At 44.4% G+C, this 17028-nt stretch overlaps 1 protein-coding gene across 22 annotated transcripts in view; it reads left to right on the forward strand.

The window, feature by feature from the left end:
* Positions 1-17028, forward strand: part of RBFOX2 (RNA binding fox-1 homolog 2) — a 171746-nt gene that overhangs the window by 92958 nt on the left and 61760 nt on the right. The window lies entirely within an intron of this gene.

A 17028-nucleotide genomic window follows, 5' to 3' on the forward strand; every position in this document is an offset into this window, starting at 1 on the left:
TCACCTATCAGGTCTCACTGAAGCTCCTTATCTAGGCCTATGCTCTCCCTCCAGTCTTAATAGCAAAATCTGCTTTAAATTACTTTAAAAGATTGATTTAAAAATGCTTTGGAGAGGAGTTTGGATTTCTTAGATAGTACTAGTCCTCCTTTGTCTAGTGTACCCTCCATGAAGAGTGAAACCATTAATTTGATTTGTTGTTCTTTGTAGCTTTTCTCATTTTTGCTACAGCATCGTATGAAAGGAGGTTATCAAAACTGAACAATTATGCAAAGTACTTCAGAATATTAGAGAGCAGGAGTATGAAAGGCTTTTGTTTTTCAGTGTGTGTCCCTTCCTGCTTTATAAAATGTGGTTGAGATAAATAGGGCAGCAAGGGAAAGGATTTCAGTTTCAACAGGCATAGTTTTAAATCTGTGTAAACTTAAAAAGGATCCTTCCAGCCTGAGTCAGGAGGTATAGGAGGAACGCCATGTTTATTTGGTGAAATTAGTGAATTAATCAATTTGTTGACTGTTGGCTGGCTATGAGATATTGTGCTATGTTAGCTTTGCTTGGTGCTCAAATATTTAATGCAGATTCATTTGCTTTAACTTTCCCTTTTGCTTTTCTTTCTGTATGATGCTATTTAATGTTGCTACATTGGCTTTGCAAATCCTTTCTCAGGTCTGTTTCCACCCTGTTCCAGGATGAAGCATTCTGTCTTGAAGCAGTGGGAAAGGGATGAAAAGTAGTTCTAGGAGTCCCTTTCATATGAGTTTGGTTGGGGAAGTGTAAATACTTTTTCAGAGTCATGTTAGACTGTGTGATGGAGCCAGTCTGTGGCAAAGAGTGTAGTGTGGTGAGATAGAGGAATGAAAAAGGTGGCGACTGAGGGCTGTGGTGAGAACTTTGGTCAGTTCCTTGCTCCTTGTGTCCTTCACAGGGACATGGGTGACAGACTGTGAATACACGAAGTGTGACTGATGAGGTGGTGTAGTCAAGGAGGGGCTGACTCTCTTAGTGCCGGAAAGAATTTAGGTCATCCAAAGGCAGTTGCAAACCTTCATCCTAAGAGAATTTTTCTGAGGGACTCTAGGTTTTCAAAGCCTCTTTTGATCAAAATGCTGCATGGGCTGTGAGAGTGAATTTATCTGGGAACATGGACTTCTGAAGGGTGGAAAAAATACTGTGGAGATCTCAGTGCTTCATCAGAAAGCGAGACTTCTGAATACTTTGTCTTATTCAATGAGATGAGTCTAAATCGGGTTTAAGCAGATTAAAGATCCATGATCCTTGTTCTCCATCAAGTCTGAAACCGTAGCTTTGAGCAGCCTGATGGTGACTTTGGCCCTAGACAAAATGAAGGTCTTCTAACAAGCCCTGCTGTGAGGAGGTGAGAAAGGCAGTGACTTCACTGTCCCTTTCAGCTCAACTGTGATTTCTCAGGAACATTTTTTGGTTTTTGTTAGGAGTACTCTTAATTGGTTTTGACAGTGGGCTGCAGGAGTTCCTGCAAATGTTGCACAGAAGTCAAGAGAAAGCTGCACTGAAGGCTGCAGACCTGAGCATCTCTGTTCAGATCCGTGCCTGCCTGGCCCTCCTGCCTGAAAGCTCCAAGCCTCCCTGCCTGATGAGTGGCAGGGGTCCTGCTTGGCAGCTGACATGGCCACGAACACATCTCCCAACCAGACCTCTTCTTAAAGCAGAAGTGTATAGGAAGCCAGTAGCTTTTTTTTTTCCCCCCCCTTTTTTTTTTTTTCCAGTGGGTGGGTAGGAAACTTTGAGCTGTGTTATTTGTAACACAGAGAAGAAGAATAGCTAGAACTGAGTAATGGGAATTCCCTAATGTTTTGGAAGAGCATAGAGGAAGATAAATTTCATTCTTTTAGGGTGTTGGTAGAGGGCTGTACTGGCTTTCAAAAGTGTAGTAGGCCTCTAGGTTAGCTGTGAGGCTCTGTGTGTCACTACATAATTATTCTGAGATCCAGTGACATGGTTTAAATGCAGAGTTCTGATGAGCCTCCTGGCTACTGTTCAGACAATCCCAGCAGAAGAGTGTTCCTGTAGCCAATCATAAAACCTTAAAATCATAGAATGATTTGGGTTGGAAGGGATCTTTAAAGGTTATCTAGTGTAACCCGTCTGAAATGAGCAGGGACATCTTCAAGAGTTCAGCTGTGAAATGGTTCGGGAATTGCCTTCAGCTGTGTCTGTCCCAAATTTCTGCCAGAGGATTACTGTGCCTGTGTGAGCTGCTCCTGTGCCCTCATGTGAGGTCAGCTGTGGTAGACCTGCTCTTGCCGAAGTGCACGGAGATGAATCTGTTGATTAGGTCTGATGTTGGTAGTACCCTGCAGAAGCAGAGCACTAAACCTTTTCCTTTATGGTCATCAACCATGGCTGTAAAATGGAGGTGGTCCTTGTGCCCTGTAGTGCCAAATACTGAAATACTGAAAAGGCTTTATGTTGTAGACATGCAAGAGGAAGCTAAAAGAACAATTTTCATCGTAAAGAATTTAAAGGAGTTTTTCAGATGTATGAGTCTTCCTGTGAATCGTTTAGTGGATGTTGGAGGCCTAGCAAATCAAGGACACTTCTTTTAACAATGAATATATTGGCTGCTGTGGGCTACTACTCATGCTGTTGTTGGCCATTTTGAACAGAAACACTTTCTAAAAATTTAATAGGACAGAAGTAAAGCTCAGTTTGTGATAATGGGCAGTTCAGATCCCATCAAACGAGGCGGAGTTAAAAGCAAGTGTTGAGGGTTGATGCTGAAGGACATTTCTCAGATTTGACAGTGATGTCTGTGGGCTGTGATGGCCCATCCAGGGAATGCTACTGTGGAGCCCATACAGCAAGCTGGGTCTCTAAATTCCCAAGCTGAGTGTGTTGGGTTACAGGCAGACATCTGTTTTCAAGGAGCATCTTTTTAGGACAGAGCAATTGCCTGTCTGTCTGTTCCATGCAGTAGCCTCAGACTGCGGAGAAATTATTCTGGTTCCTTATGTCTTCATTGTTTTGCATTGAAAATTCTACATCTTCAAAAGAACAATTCACTTCTGCTTTCTTCTTGTTTCATTTAATTGGGCTCGTCTTAATGTGGTGAGGATTATTATCTGGACCACTTACATACTTGAGCTGCAGGATCTGCTTCCTCCCCAACCTCAGTGTTACATGTTTCACACATTGTATCTCTTAAAGGAGGCTGTAGCACCTTTGAAAATTAGAAGATAGGGTAGAGTCTGGTCAAATCTTGTGGCATTTTAGGTCAGCTGTCAGTGATAGTAACCTGATCGATGGCAAATCTCTTCCTCCCTCTCCGCAGGGTGCCTGATCTGCCCTTTGCATGCCAGTGAAGCTGATATGATCCAAATTAACTTTTTCATCTGTTTGCATTTATTTTCTGAGTCATGAGAGGTCCTCAGGAGCCACAGAATTAAATGTTGTTTTCCTTTCTAACACTTCTTTTATGGTATCAAAAATGTATTTTTTTATTCTTGCGTGGGATCAGATGCTGGTTTTTTCCATGTTAACGTGCTGCTGGGTATGCAGCCCATCATGGGAATAACAAGGAGCTGCACAGTCAGCAGAGGAGTGCTCATTATTTTGATGTCTGCTGTAAAATGGTGGCTCCTGCTCTAAATTACTTGGTGAGGTAATTGCTCATCTTCCAAAATGTTTTCCTTTCTCTGTGTATGAGGTCTTTTAATAAGATAGGAAAGTACAAGGTGTTTTTTGGGCCAGGTTGCATCTGACTGGATCCTTTCAGTGATATACGAAGGACAGCTGGGGTGGTAGTTAGAAGCAGAGATATAAAATTCCAGACCTCACCGCTGGCAAAGCAGCAGGATTGTTGTCAGTCTCTGAATTACACTGCTGTGACTGCTATTTTATGCTTTTAATGTAAACAGCATTTTTTTTGTGGCATGGCTGATAGCCAGTCTTGACCAAGGCATGCTTCTGCTTTTTCAGGAGCAGAAGGGACAGAGGGTGGTGGCAGGTGATTGATCTACCTATCAGTAGACAGGTGCTCTTCCTTGAAATGCTGTCTGGGAAGGGGTTTTGCTGTTTGATGGTTCAATACTTCACTTTGTAGCTGTTTTGTGCCACAGAGCAGGAGGATGAGAGAGAATGTCATTAATAGGAAACTGGCCATCCTAAGAAGGCTGCCCAGCACTTGGGGGTTGCCTTGGTCTCTTCCCTTGGATACAAGGACCAAGGAGGAAATAGCAGGAGCTCTGGCTTGCAGTAGAAGACTCACTCTGAGTGCTGCAGGGCCCTTCCTGCGCACAGCAAAGACCCAGCTGTTCTCCTTCAAAGGTCTAAAAGCAGCTGAAATGAGACTGCAGGGGAATTTAGCAGTTTAATCCAAGACTGCATCTGCAGACCTTCCTGAGTTGTCGCATACCCTTGCATGCTCCCTGCTGTGCCCAAGCCATGACAGGGCTGAGCCGTTTGGTGCCCAGCCTGTCCCTTGAGCTGGGCCAGGATCCAGGTATGGAGAGTGTCTTCCTGCACAGTCCAGGAGGCACCTTTGACAGCATGTGACACGTTGTGATTGCAGTTTGGTTACCATAGTCTTTTAAAAGATGGTCCATGGGTGCCAGTAGAGGCAGAGATTACTCTTTTTCTGTATGCTGTTAATTAAAGCTTTTACCTGGAGAGGAGATGCCATGGTGTAGCTCAGTTAGCCAGGGCAGACTAGCTTGTGTTCTTGTGTCTGTTGTTCAGGATAACCCTTTGGTTGCTGTTTGTGAGGGTGTCTTTTTGGCTTCCTTTCACTCAGAGTAGGTGTATTTGTTCTCTGAAGCCTTGTCCATATGCTCTGTGAGCAGCAAATATCTTAGGTCTTCTGAGTCTAGGTAGATATGCAGTGGCAGCTGCTACAAAAGATAATTTTTGAGTCTGGTTGCATGGTTTCATGGCCCTATAAATCTGATCCTGAATAAATATCTTTATATGTGATTTTGATTTTTAGCAGAGTATAATTAGCCCCTGAAATTATCTTTAAAAACCAAGGAGTTTAGAGGTGAGAGCATAACTAAGGTCCTACTTATAAACCCCAAGCTTTTATCACTGTCATAGTCAAAATAGCCCCCAGTACATGAATGAGAAGCAGGTGATAGCTGAGTAAATGAATGGGTTTTCTGTTACATCCTAAACTTGATTTCTAGCTGATTTTAGTTGTGCCAGTGATGGCCAAGCTGTGTACATCTGTTAGCATCCTGCTGAGAGGCTAGTGGAGCTGCTCACACCCGAGAAATGCCTGAATAAATGCACTGCTGAAGTTAAGGGAGGGAGTTGTGGGGAGTAAAGACAGAGTATAACATTCTGTTTCTTGACCAGGTGCTGGTTGAGCTTTGGGTTTGGTGATCTTACGGTTTTTTCTCTTTTAAGATGTAATATTTAAAGATGTAAGACCCTGTGGGGTCTTCAAGCAAATTATTTTCTTCCCAAGTATGAGCACCCAAGAACCAGAAACCCCAGGAGAGGTGAAAGCAAAGCATGATCTAGCTGTGTTCTGCACCTCTGTGGAAAGAGAGCACCTCGTTACTTTTTTCACAGGTGTTTTTGCTTGTTTGGAAAGTAACTGGAACTGTGCTCATGAATATTTGAGGCTGTCAGGTGCCTTCTGAGGGCTGGAGGGAAGTAGGGCCAAGGAAGGGCAGGTGGTGTGGGAGCCAGAGGGGCAGAAGAGGGAGTGGCCCCAGCCCTGTGTGGTTGTCTCATCTCTCTTATGGTAGTAGACTTCTTATTGGGATGAATGTGCTCTGAAATATTTATTGCCCTGTTTAAATATTCATTGCTGCAAAGGCAGTGCAGCCTGATGGCAGCAGTGGAGCCTCAAGGGACAGGGGCCACAGCAGTCCCTGGCATTTCCTTTCAGTAATATGATAAAAATATATGGAAAAAAAAAATCGGGCATTCCCCCACTGCAAGATTGACAGGAGCACTCAGGCATATGTCCCAGTGTTTCCTCTTCGTGCCAGAGACTTGTATTTGCTCTCAGGCCCGTATGCTGGAGTGCTGCTCTGGGTTGCCAGATGCTAATGCTTTTTTTCCAGGCCTGTATCCTGGAGTGAGGGGCTTTGTTTAGCCTGACACTGTGAGTGTGAAAGGGGATGTACAGAAGGGCAAACCAACTGGCTTCGGTTTAAGGGCTTAAGTTTTGTATAGCCTTTGTTTTTGTCTTTCTGTAGGTGTGCAAGGAGAGGAGAGAAAAAGGACCTTTAATGCACTTGGCTGTGGAAGGTGGGGATCTGCTGAGAATTATGGAGGGGTCAACTTACCGGGAACTCACGTAGTAATATATTACGGGAGCTGCAGATGCTGACAGACATGCCCTGACATGAGATGCTCTTATAGCAATTTAGCTTTTAAGGTTTATTGATTTAGCTTCAGTAAAATAGAGCGGTTTAAAAGTAGGACTGCCAGTGATATGCAGTAGTTTAATGTGAATATTTTGCATGTTGCTACTGTTAAACCAGCACATCCTTTACGTGTTCCAGGGCATTGACGTGGTGGTGACAAGGGAGCAGCATGTTTCCAATGGTGCTGCTGAGTGTGGGGCCTGCAGGAGCTGCTTTAGTGATAGCTAGCCCAGGAAGAGGCACTTGAAAGGTGGTCAGATGTGCCACTCACCTCGAGCTTTACCTCTGAGCTGTGCAGGTGGCCTGTGCAGGGAAGAAGTCTCTACTGGTTCGTGGTTACAGCAGGAATGTGGTAAACATACATTAGCTGAAAGGCCTGGGGAAAAGAGGCTTTAAAAGGATTTTCTAACAATGGGAAATTTTTTCCTGAGATACTCGACAAATTCGCTGTGTATGAACCAGCTTTGTGCTGGCTTACGTGGGGGTGCTCTAGAAGTTAAGTACAAGTGAAGCAGGTAGTGGCAATAGCATGTGCTACATATCCATCTAGCCTCTTGTTCTGGGATGAAGTGGCTTTCAGGTGCATTTCAAAGTTGCCCTTAATGTAGCATAACTGTGGGCTGCTGTGAGAAGAACAGTCCCCCTGTCCTGTGCCCTGGCCATATGCTCAGCCTCCTCACCACTTTGGGCATTGTGCTTAAGCAGATCCAAAGCGAGACAGTTGAGTTTATGACCAAACAGATGACTATTGTTTGGATTAATTTTCTGGCAATGCCTGTGGCGTGACTGGATCTCACAACAGCCAGGGAGGGGAAGAGCAGCCCCTGATTCCAAGGTCAATTGGTAGTTTGTCATATTAGGTGGTACACAAAACTGCACCTATGCTTTTCAATAGCTTGTTCCTCTCCATGAGGTGAGGTTATTATGCTTTATAAATGTGTACGGAGCTTACTTTAATCAGCTTTAATTTATGTGCATTGACTTCTGCCCGTTCTTGTTAGCTTTCCAGGATATTGTCCTATAAGTCTGGCTTTAGGTTGTCTTTTCTGACTGTACCTGCATTGTGGGCCGTTATGTCTCACTCAGGTACCTCTGGTTTGGGTGACATAATGTTTTCAGCACAAAAACCGGAAAAGATGGAAAAGACAGAGTCCTTCTCACCAGCTGACTTAATGACTGTCATTTAGAAATCAGTAAACAAAATGAAATGGTGTCTTTTACCAGAGCTGAATTTATCAGACTCAGCTTTTGGCTATTGGTTTTCATGATGACTTTTTAAATTAGATTAAATATTATTAGCATCTACTTAATTTTCCTCACAATTAATATACTTTAATAAAATCATCAGTTACCACTTTTTTTTTTTAATGATAAGCAAAATAAATTGGGCTTTTCAAAATTTTCAGTGTGCAGCTATGTGGCTTTTTCCAATCTTGGGGTCATTTATGCAGCTCTTTCATGTTCCCTTTTGAATTTTTAAATTCCATTTTATAAATTTGCATAATGAAGCATATTATTTTTCTTATTTTTCGTCTGGCCAAGGCCACGTACCCAAGTAGCAATGCTTCCCACACCCTCAGGTTGGTAATATATCTGAAAGCTGTAGTCACTCTCTGTACCAGGCTGCTGCACTGGTGAGTTGCTTCTCTGTGACTCTCTGCTCCTTTCCAGAACCTCTGCTTTCCAGGACACACAGTGAAGGCTTCTTTGAAAATGGAAAACTACTCTTGGAACAAATGACTAGCAAGAGATAGGAGAATGCTGGAATGGAAAGTAACTGTGGGAAGAAATCTGTGTTTTTAAACCGTCAAATTTCTGTTCTGAAATGTGTGCCAAGTCAGTCACAGACTTCCTCCGCCCTGCACCCTGAGAGCAGCTTGATATAATGTTGTTGCTGTGTGACTGAGTCCTGGTACTGGAGCCACAGATGGGTCCCGTTTGCCTCATCTCATCTCCTGTCTTCTGTACTGAATTCTGAATGTACCCACGATAGGCCAGTGGCAGTGAAAATATGACAGGGCTGAGATGTTTAGCTGCTTGCATGAAAAAGCCCCAGAGCCTCAAGAGGAGCTCTGGTTTTGTGTTTAAATATGCTGCATACGTCTCGTTCTCCACCTTTGCTTCAGAGTCACGTCCGAACACGCGGCTCCTCGCTATGGTTTCTGCCAGCTCTGCAGTTCTTTCCAAGGCATTCAGCGCTCTCCAATTGATTCCAGATGTGTTCTCCCCTTCCCGGCGCTTTCTCCCTTTTTCCTCCTCCTGCTCTGGCAGCGGAGGCAGGGCTGCTTTTTTTCTGTATGGTGCTGGAGTTAGTGCAGGCAGGCAGGAAGATTTCCCTGCTGGCTGTTGAAATCTGGGGAATTGAAGGGGCCAGTGTAAGTGAAGCTGCCTGACAGGGCTTTGACGTTTGTCCTTCCTCCAGGAGCCAGGTCAGCTCAGAGCAGCCCCTCTGCACAGCTCATTGCCTTCACAGCAGGGAAGAGAAGGACAGGAAAGCCTGATACCAACAGTGATCTTCAAAATCCTTCCTAGAAGAGCACTGGAAATATAGTGAGATCTGGAAGAGTCTATTGCAGATAGCTGTGTCACAATCCTTGTCACTAAAGTAGATACAAATCTTTCTAAAGGGCTGAGTGAGTTTCACGAGGATTTAAATATTCAGGAAAGCCATCTGAGTTCTTGAGGTTGCAGGAGTAACTCCACACTCACTGAGATCTGCTGATGTACTTGCAGATACAGAGCAGTAGTCCATTTGCAGAGCAGAGACATGATGAAAAATTGCTTATCTGTCCAGCTGGGTCCGCGATTGGGGTTGGAGAAGCAGATACTGGTTTTCTGAAATACATCAGCTGGCAAGTTACCCTCTCCCTTGAAACAAAGCTGTTTGAAGTGAGCAATCTGATTACAGAATTGGCTGAGGAGACAGTAACTGTGACACTGCCTTGGCAACCTGGTCAAGAGATACCATGGGACCAGGTGGTATTTTCTTCCTTGTTACATTTCCATGTTCTGTAGTCCTTCTTTTTCTGAGGAGCAGTGGGAACCATTTGTTAGCTGTCTCTGGAGTAAGGCAGAAAACCAGAACATACAGGTCCTCTATGTCATCAAAAATACCATATGGTGGCCAGCTATCCTGCTGCTGCCATGGACCTCTCCTGAAAAGCAGTTACCCATTCCTTCCCCACTGCTGGCCTCTGCTTTCTGCTGCTTCCCTGAGAGAGGATCTACAGTCATGCAATGGGGAGGGTGTGATTGGTTTGCTAATCTGCTGAATAGCTGATGGCAGCTAGCTTGGATTAAACATACGTGACACATCTGCAGCACGCTGTTCCTTAGCTGTGACTCATTTCAATTCTGGTCCCAGAGAAGGAACTTAGCCGTCTTTGCCTGACAGAGCAGTAATCTCTCTTGTGTGGGACATGCTTGTACCACCCTGGGTGCCTGCTGGATTTATGGAGGACTTGATTCGTAGTATTTTGAGACATTATTTTCATGCTGATTTGTTGAAAGCTAGTCATCTTATGGAAATCTTTTTTTCCCTCAAGAATGTTTGACTATGAATGCTGAGTGGAAAATAGGCACTTGGAAAGTTGCAGAGCTGGGAAGAAGAAGAACCAGGGAAGGTGCTAAAGGACCAGTCTGGACCAAAGCATTGAGCCTGAGCTCTTCTCTTAACTGCTGGCTTTGTTGCTGAAGATGTATCCATCCTGGTGACTTCTTCGTTTGTTCTCCATCCTTACCCCTTTCTCCCCAGTAATTCTCAGAGGTAGTTTAATTCCTAATATGGAATGCAAACAGATGTTGGGACCCTCATGTCTCTCAAAGCACAATTCTCTCTAATCAGAGAGCATGACTGGATTGAAAGCATTTGCTGGAGTGCCTTTGTCCCAGTAACATTTAACTTTATTTTGGAGTGGGGAATAATGTAGATTTCAGGATCAGAAATCGGTGCTTTTTAAAATCTGAAAGGTATGTTTTAGACTGATGAGTAGATGTGGCCCTGCGCATTATTAATGTTGTGTAACCCTAAAGCTTTGGCTGTATCCAACAGGAAGCCTCTCTGCAGGGTGCCCGAGGGCATCTTACCAAGTGTGCATGAGAGCCTGTGTTTGTGCACAGGGGTAGAGCAAAAGTTGGCCATTACTGGAAGTGATGATAGTGTGGGGATGAGTGAGTGCTTCCTGTGTATAACAGTAAGATAAGACTATAATTTTCTTTTATCCTTTCCTACAAAAGGGGGGCTTGAACTTTTTCCATAAAGTTCTTAAACACATTAAAAAAAAAAAAAAAAGGCCAGCTGCTTTATTTTACAGAACACTTTTTGGTGGCCTGGAATGATAGAGTGTGTATTGGAAGATAACTTGTTCTTCCCTTGCTTTACATATCTAGGAAGGGCAAGATTAGATAATCTAGTGCAAGCTTGCACCAGGAAGTTGAAGGAGACATGCCTTTAAATGGCTAGCTAGGTGCAAGTGTGAGTGCAGGCATCTCTTGTTAGATTTTTTTTTTGACTGGTGCAAGATTAGCTTGTTGAGGCTTAACTTAACCCAGTGGAAAAGGCATTTCCTGAGTGATTACATCTGATTTAAATTTTAAAAAGTGTACCCATTAACTTAACTTCACTTTATTTTAACAAAACTGCCATAAAATTCCAGCAGATGTTTCCAGAACTATCTAGGTTTGGAGTTTGCCTTTGGGAGGATTCAGGAGGAATTACTCTTGTGCCCGTGGCAGTAGAGTCAGAATCCAGCATCCTTTTCCATTCCCACAGTGTGTCATAGATCAAATGAAGATCAAGCTCCAGATGTGCAGATGAAATACAAAACCCCTTATTACTGTGATCCTCTTCAAGGTGCTTTTATGATCAACCCACACCAAGAAAGAGTGTTGATTTTATCAGTCTGTGTCCCAGACACACAGGCATGTCAGTCTTGCTCTCCGGAGTTACAGAAATGCCTTTGTAGTGTGGAGAGTGGGTGTCAGGTTAGGGTCACATACCCTTCTGAACCCAGGGACGGGTTTGTGCAAAGATGAAGGATATGAGATGGTTATATCCTTTGTATAGATCCTTTTCACCCCCAGATTTCTTTTCTGTAGGCATTTTACCCACTCTTCTATTTAGAAGCTAATCTGTGATGAAATGGCCACAATGGAGAAAGTGTTATTGCTTCATTTTGGGATAGAAAGCTTGTATCGTGTTTGTGGGCACCTGCAGGGTTGGCATGGCCAAGTCACTGTTTTGGGGTGTCTGAGGTGTTGGAAAGCCATCACTTCATCATGCTGTACATCTCTTTGTCTTGTGTTTGAGTATCCTCATGGCCCTAAAGAGCAAAAGCAGAGTTTTAAAAACCCAGGTGTAGCTTCCATGTGCTGAGAGAGCCAGCAGCGTAGGGTGGAATCTGTCTTTGGTGGAATGAATGCCCCAGCCCGTGGTTTTTTTGGCAAGGGATAATGCTGGAGTTCCTGGTGCATGTGGTGAACATCATTCCCACTGCTTTGTATCCATTCCCATTAGTGAAGAAAGTGCTTGTTGATACATTTGTTATCAGCGGGCAAAGTGTGGGATTGCCTGGGAAGAGCATTAATGCACGCTGGAGACTGCGGCTCCCTGGCAGCTGAGCTCATCCAAGTGCTGGTGCCCATGGCCCTTCCCTCCCCAGCTTCTCCACCCCCTGTCCTTTCTGGCTCTGGTTCTCCTCCAGCTCCTTGCCAAGCTGTTTCAGCGCTCTTAACTGGGAGCAAAACTAACCTGGCAATAAAAAGTGAGTAATTTTTTTGCCTGGGATATGTGCTGAAAGGGCTCAGTGGTGGGCAGGCTGGCAGGGGAGAGAGGGCAGGAGTGCACAGCTGGAGGGGGGACGGTGGCAGCTCCAGCCGGAGCCTCTGAAGCTGCAGCTGAGCACTGGGAAGGGAGGCTGTGTTAGAAGGGGCTGGGAAAAAGACCCTGCTACAGCAGCTTTTTTGTTGATCTGTGTGAATGGGAGGGGGGGAACACAGCCCATTATTAATTAATTAATTAATCTCGTGCTCCTAAGCAGCAGCTTTGTATGGTAAGCCCTTTCTCTCTTGCCTTTGTACAGCCAGGGAGCAGTGCTTTGCATGTGTGATGTTTCCATCCCTGACAGGAGGCTGGGACCTGGGTTCTAGGAGGGACAGCATGGTCCCCAGATTCCTTCACTCAGAAATATCCCTTTCTTACGGAGAGCTGAGGGTGGGTGGCAGATCCAGGTTCCTGACAGGCTCTTCAGATCCCAGCTCCAAACATTTTTGCTGTTTACAGAAGGGATTAGGTTAGTGCAAAGAGCAAACAGTCGTAGCCTGGAACTCTGGTTTTCACAAACAGGTTAATTGCCTCTGTTAGCTGTGAGTCAGTTGCTTTGAGGATTCATAAAATTAGTTCAGTGAAGACATATGTATTAGAAACCCCATTCCACTAAATAAGCTTATACCCACATCCCAGTGATTTGGGGGATAGCAGAGTTCAAAGGCATTTTTAAGAAATTGTTTGATGTTTGTGTGCTGTACCATTTCCCTGCACCTTTTTGTGGTGCTGATGACTCACAGTAGGGTTATGGGTAACACAGACCAGTTACCTTGCGGCAGTTTGCCACATCTATACAGAAATTTTACTAGTTTAGCTTTATCACGAGTATCATTTTTATTTGGCTGGTTAGGCTTTACTTTCTATGCATATTATGACATAGCAATACAGAAGAGATCTGGAGCTGCATTGCTATAAGGCTCCTTTCATATCCCTCTACTTACACCCATTTCTCTAATGAGGAAAACAAAACCACTCCTTCACAGAACAGACTGATCTTTGACAGTTTTATGGAAGCAGGAGGCCTTTGTGTGCATTTCTGGTGTTTGCTCTTGGCGCTCCAGTGCCGTGATCTTGGATCACCACCTGCTGTCTGCTGAAAGAATTCATCCTGTGTCACATTTGCTGAACCTCGTTGCTCCTTGTTGAGTTGTTGTCCCCAGCTCCCACCCTTCTGCAAGGTATCGCCACGTGCAGTTACTCATCGGTTACTCATCGTTCCTCTGCTTAGCTTGGAGCTGCAGAGTTCATTAATTAACTTAAAGCTGCATAAGCTCTTAGAAATGTTTCCCCATGAGGGATTTTTCACTGCTTTAGCTAATTTGTTTTTTAAACAAAGTGCGGGATCGGTTTGTACTGATCTGTGTAGGCAAACCCCTGACTTAAGGAAGAAAGTTGGCACCTGCAAGGACGTGACTGGACCTTTGCAGGGCTGAGAATAGGGGCCTGAAAGCAGAGCCCAGATGGGTAACCATATCCTTCTTGTGCCCTGAGGGCTTGGGTGCTCATGAATCAGATGCCAACATTTTGCAAGGGGGCAGCTGCTTTGAATTCCTACCTGATGCGAATGAATGATTTCTGTGGGAAGAGAGCATCAGAAGGAAGAGAAAGCACAGGAATTACTGCTTTTCTTTGAACTATAGGTTAACATACATCCTACTCAAGTGTGATTTTTAAATTTTTTTAAGGAGTGTGTGTTAATTGCACTGTTTCACTTGCACTGAACAGTCTTTCCCAGTTTGAACATGGGATGGCAGTTACAATGGTTGGTGCATGGCAGCACAAACTGGCAAAGCTAATCAGTTAATCTGGAAATGCCAAAATTATTCCTGCAACCAAACGTCCCTCACACTCATCTCCTGGAGACTGCCAGCCTGATGCACTGTGGCCAAGAGAGGTGTCTGTCTGCTCCTGAACATGGATTAAAATTTACTTCATACTATCACAGAAGTTTAAGGTGGTAGTAGGTTTTGTGGGGAGCTGTACCCTGGTTTTCCTAGTCCTGTGGTGGCATCCTTGTGTAAGTTTGGGGCCGGTGACTGCTCTTGGACATGATTTATCTGGATTTCTTGTTGCATTTGAGTAAATTTTTAAGACATCTTCATGAGCTAAAACAGGAGGGATTGGCAGTGCAGTGAGGTATGTCAAGATTGGATAGACAAAATACTTTCCTTTACCTGGAAATGTGGGGGTTTCTCCATTCTCTCTACAACCTCCTGAGAAGTGTGACAAGCAGCACCTCTAAATGCAGAATTTTACATGGTGGTTTAGAAGTAGGGAAAGGAGTTCAGGCTCTGTATTTGAAGATTAATGGGATTTGTGTGTGTATGTGTGTGTTCTGTGTTAGCTCTTGAAAATATGAAGTGTTGTGTAAATGTTGAAATTTGGTAGAATAACAGAAGAGGTAGAATCTCCTCTGGGTTTGGAGGATATCAGTATGCTGTGAAACCTGCAGAGATCTCATCAGGAGTCCTTTTCTGTTGATGCTAGTGGAAACAGGGAAAAAAGTAATTCTAAAGCATCAAAGGAAATTAAAATTACAAAAAAAAAAATCAGACGGGAAATATGTCCATAATCATATCAAGAGAAAAATAATTTGAGATACAGATACTCCATGGGATGATGAAACCTGGACAAATATAATAATGATAGATCTCCAGATAACCTGAGACATTAAATAAAGGATGCATTTGTAATAAAAGATATGATTTTTGCATGTTAGTGTGATTTGAGGAGTGGGGGAGTGACAATGGTATTAAAAGCATTTTCTTCTGCACCAGAAATCCTTCTTTGAAAAGTCTTAGGAAGGTCAGAGAGAAGTAATAAATAAAGTTACCAGGATATTTTGGCTTGAGAGGTGTGATTAAACAAAAAATAAATATGTGTTATCAAAGTGCCACAAGGAACAGAGGAGAGAGTAAGTATTTTTCATCCTTCAAACATTTGTAGATAGATAATTGAAGAAAGGAGAGAAAATACTTAAAAGGTTGAAATGCATTTAAACTGGAAGGAACGGTATTAACTGAGGGGTAAAAACATTGAAAATAAGATTATATAAGGTTCCTGGGCTGGCATTTTAAACAGTCTGAGAGTGAGGCTGTACAGAATGCTGGACCATGTTCTTTGGGGAGCAGCCCTTCCCTGTTGACAGGATGGCAGAATAGATTTTGTTTGGGGCTGATCAGCATTCTTTTCCTCTGACCTGGGATTCTGCTGGCTTGGAAATCTAGCTTGTTCTAAGAAGACTGGAAATAGTTTCTGCTCCTCCATTTTTCCTGTGGAAAAATATTTCATTGAAAAGAAAAAGTCAGTTTCCTATTTAGCTCCTATTTGAAACGTAAGAAAGGGGGGCAGACCATGTGGGCTGTAGGGAAGAATGCAGACCATCAAATACAATGAAATACTGTAAACAGAAGAGCTTGGAAAGGAGACAGTACGTGGACAGAATGGAGCTGTCATGTCAGGGGACAAACGGTCTGAGCAGGTGAGCAGTAGGATTCCTGGTACCTGGTTTGCAGTGGGATGGCCATCGTTCTGTCTGTCCTGCCTCCTGCTTTAGAACCCGCTCTGCAGATCTTGGTGATGGGTTAGGTCGAGTCAGAAGTGGCTTGTTTTGAAGCTGACAATAGCAAAGGAATGAGCAGAACTGGAGGGCTGGTGGAACTGCCCTCCTTTTTTGAGGAGGAAACAAAAATCCTGTCCTGCTTTCAGAAAATGTGCTTGGTGCGTGAAAAAACCTCCGCAGAGCTGCGAGCACGCGACGCAGGGCTGCAACTGCTTGGGGGAGTGCGAGCAAGGAGCCGAGCCCTGGCTGTGGCTGGCATGCTCGCCTGAATTCTTCATTCTCAGATAAGGCTGCAGAGTTTGTGTTCCTGCAGGCAGCAGGGCTGGACTTGAAACCTTCCCTTCTTCAGCACGGGCCAAGGCTGCAGCTCGGCTCTGCTAAGTGGTATTGAATGCCCTTCCCTCTCCTTCTCCCCAGCTGCAGGAGCGCGTGGCCACGTGGCCCCCAGGGGAGGCAGACCAGATAGACTAATGTCAGAGCAAATTTGGGATTCAGCCAGTGTCTGAATGACCCGGTGCTGGCTGGAGGTGCACTGCGTTTATCATTGTTTCCTCCGCCCGGAAGGGAAAGCTGCAGGTAGGCTGATAAAGGGACTGGAAGGTTTGTCCGGCTTCTTTGGAGGTCCGTCAGCCCCTGCATGCTCTCTGCTGAAAGGCTGCTTGGTAATTCCCACTCTGCCTTTCCTATCCACGGGATAAGGTCTGTTTCGCTTTTACTCCATTGATTTAAGCATGCTGGTGTCAGAATAGCCTCGAGCACCTCCAGGCTTTGTGGGGGAGGACCCAGGGCTGGAACAGCAGCCAAAATTTAAAATCAGGATTAGTCTGTTGACACGCACATAAATCAAACAGCCCTCCTATCATAAATCTTTTCTGTGGATTTTTTTCTGCTGCGGCGGTGAAAGCAGTAGGAGCGGTGCAGCAGCCTGGGCTTCCCAGGGTTGGGCTTCAATGTCAAGGCTGTTCTCCTTCACCCCGGGTGGCTGAATGCAGCTCCCCCCTTGGTGAGATCCCTGCAGAGGCTGTAGGGCTGCATGCTTTTTTGTTTCCTTCTTGTGGTTTTCTGACATGGTGGGGTAGCATTTTTATTGTCTTCTGGGGATATCTTTTGCATGGTCAGTTCTTTGTTTCTGAGTCATCTGATTGGTGTTAGCTACATCTAAGACAGCGCTAAAAGCTTCTAAGAAGTCCACTATGCAAGTGGTCTCTGTGGGATACCCTGAGCTGAGGCAGGAGTGGGTAATTAATGCCTTGTGTGATTGTAGAGATGCTCAGGATTGGGAAAGA

This window comes from Passer montanus, unplaced genomic scaffold (assembly GCF_014805655.1).
Source record: "Passer montanus isolate IOZ18808 unplaced genomic scaffold, ASM1480565v1 scaffold55, whole genome shotgun sequence".
Lineage (NCBI taxonomy): Eukaryota > Metazoa > Chordata > Aves > Passeriformes > Passeridae > Passer > Passer montanus.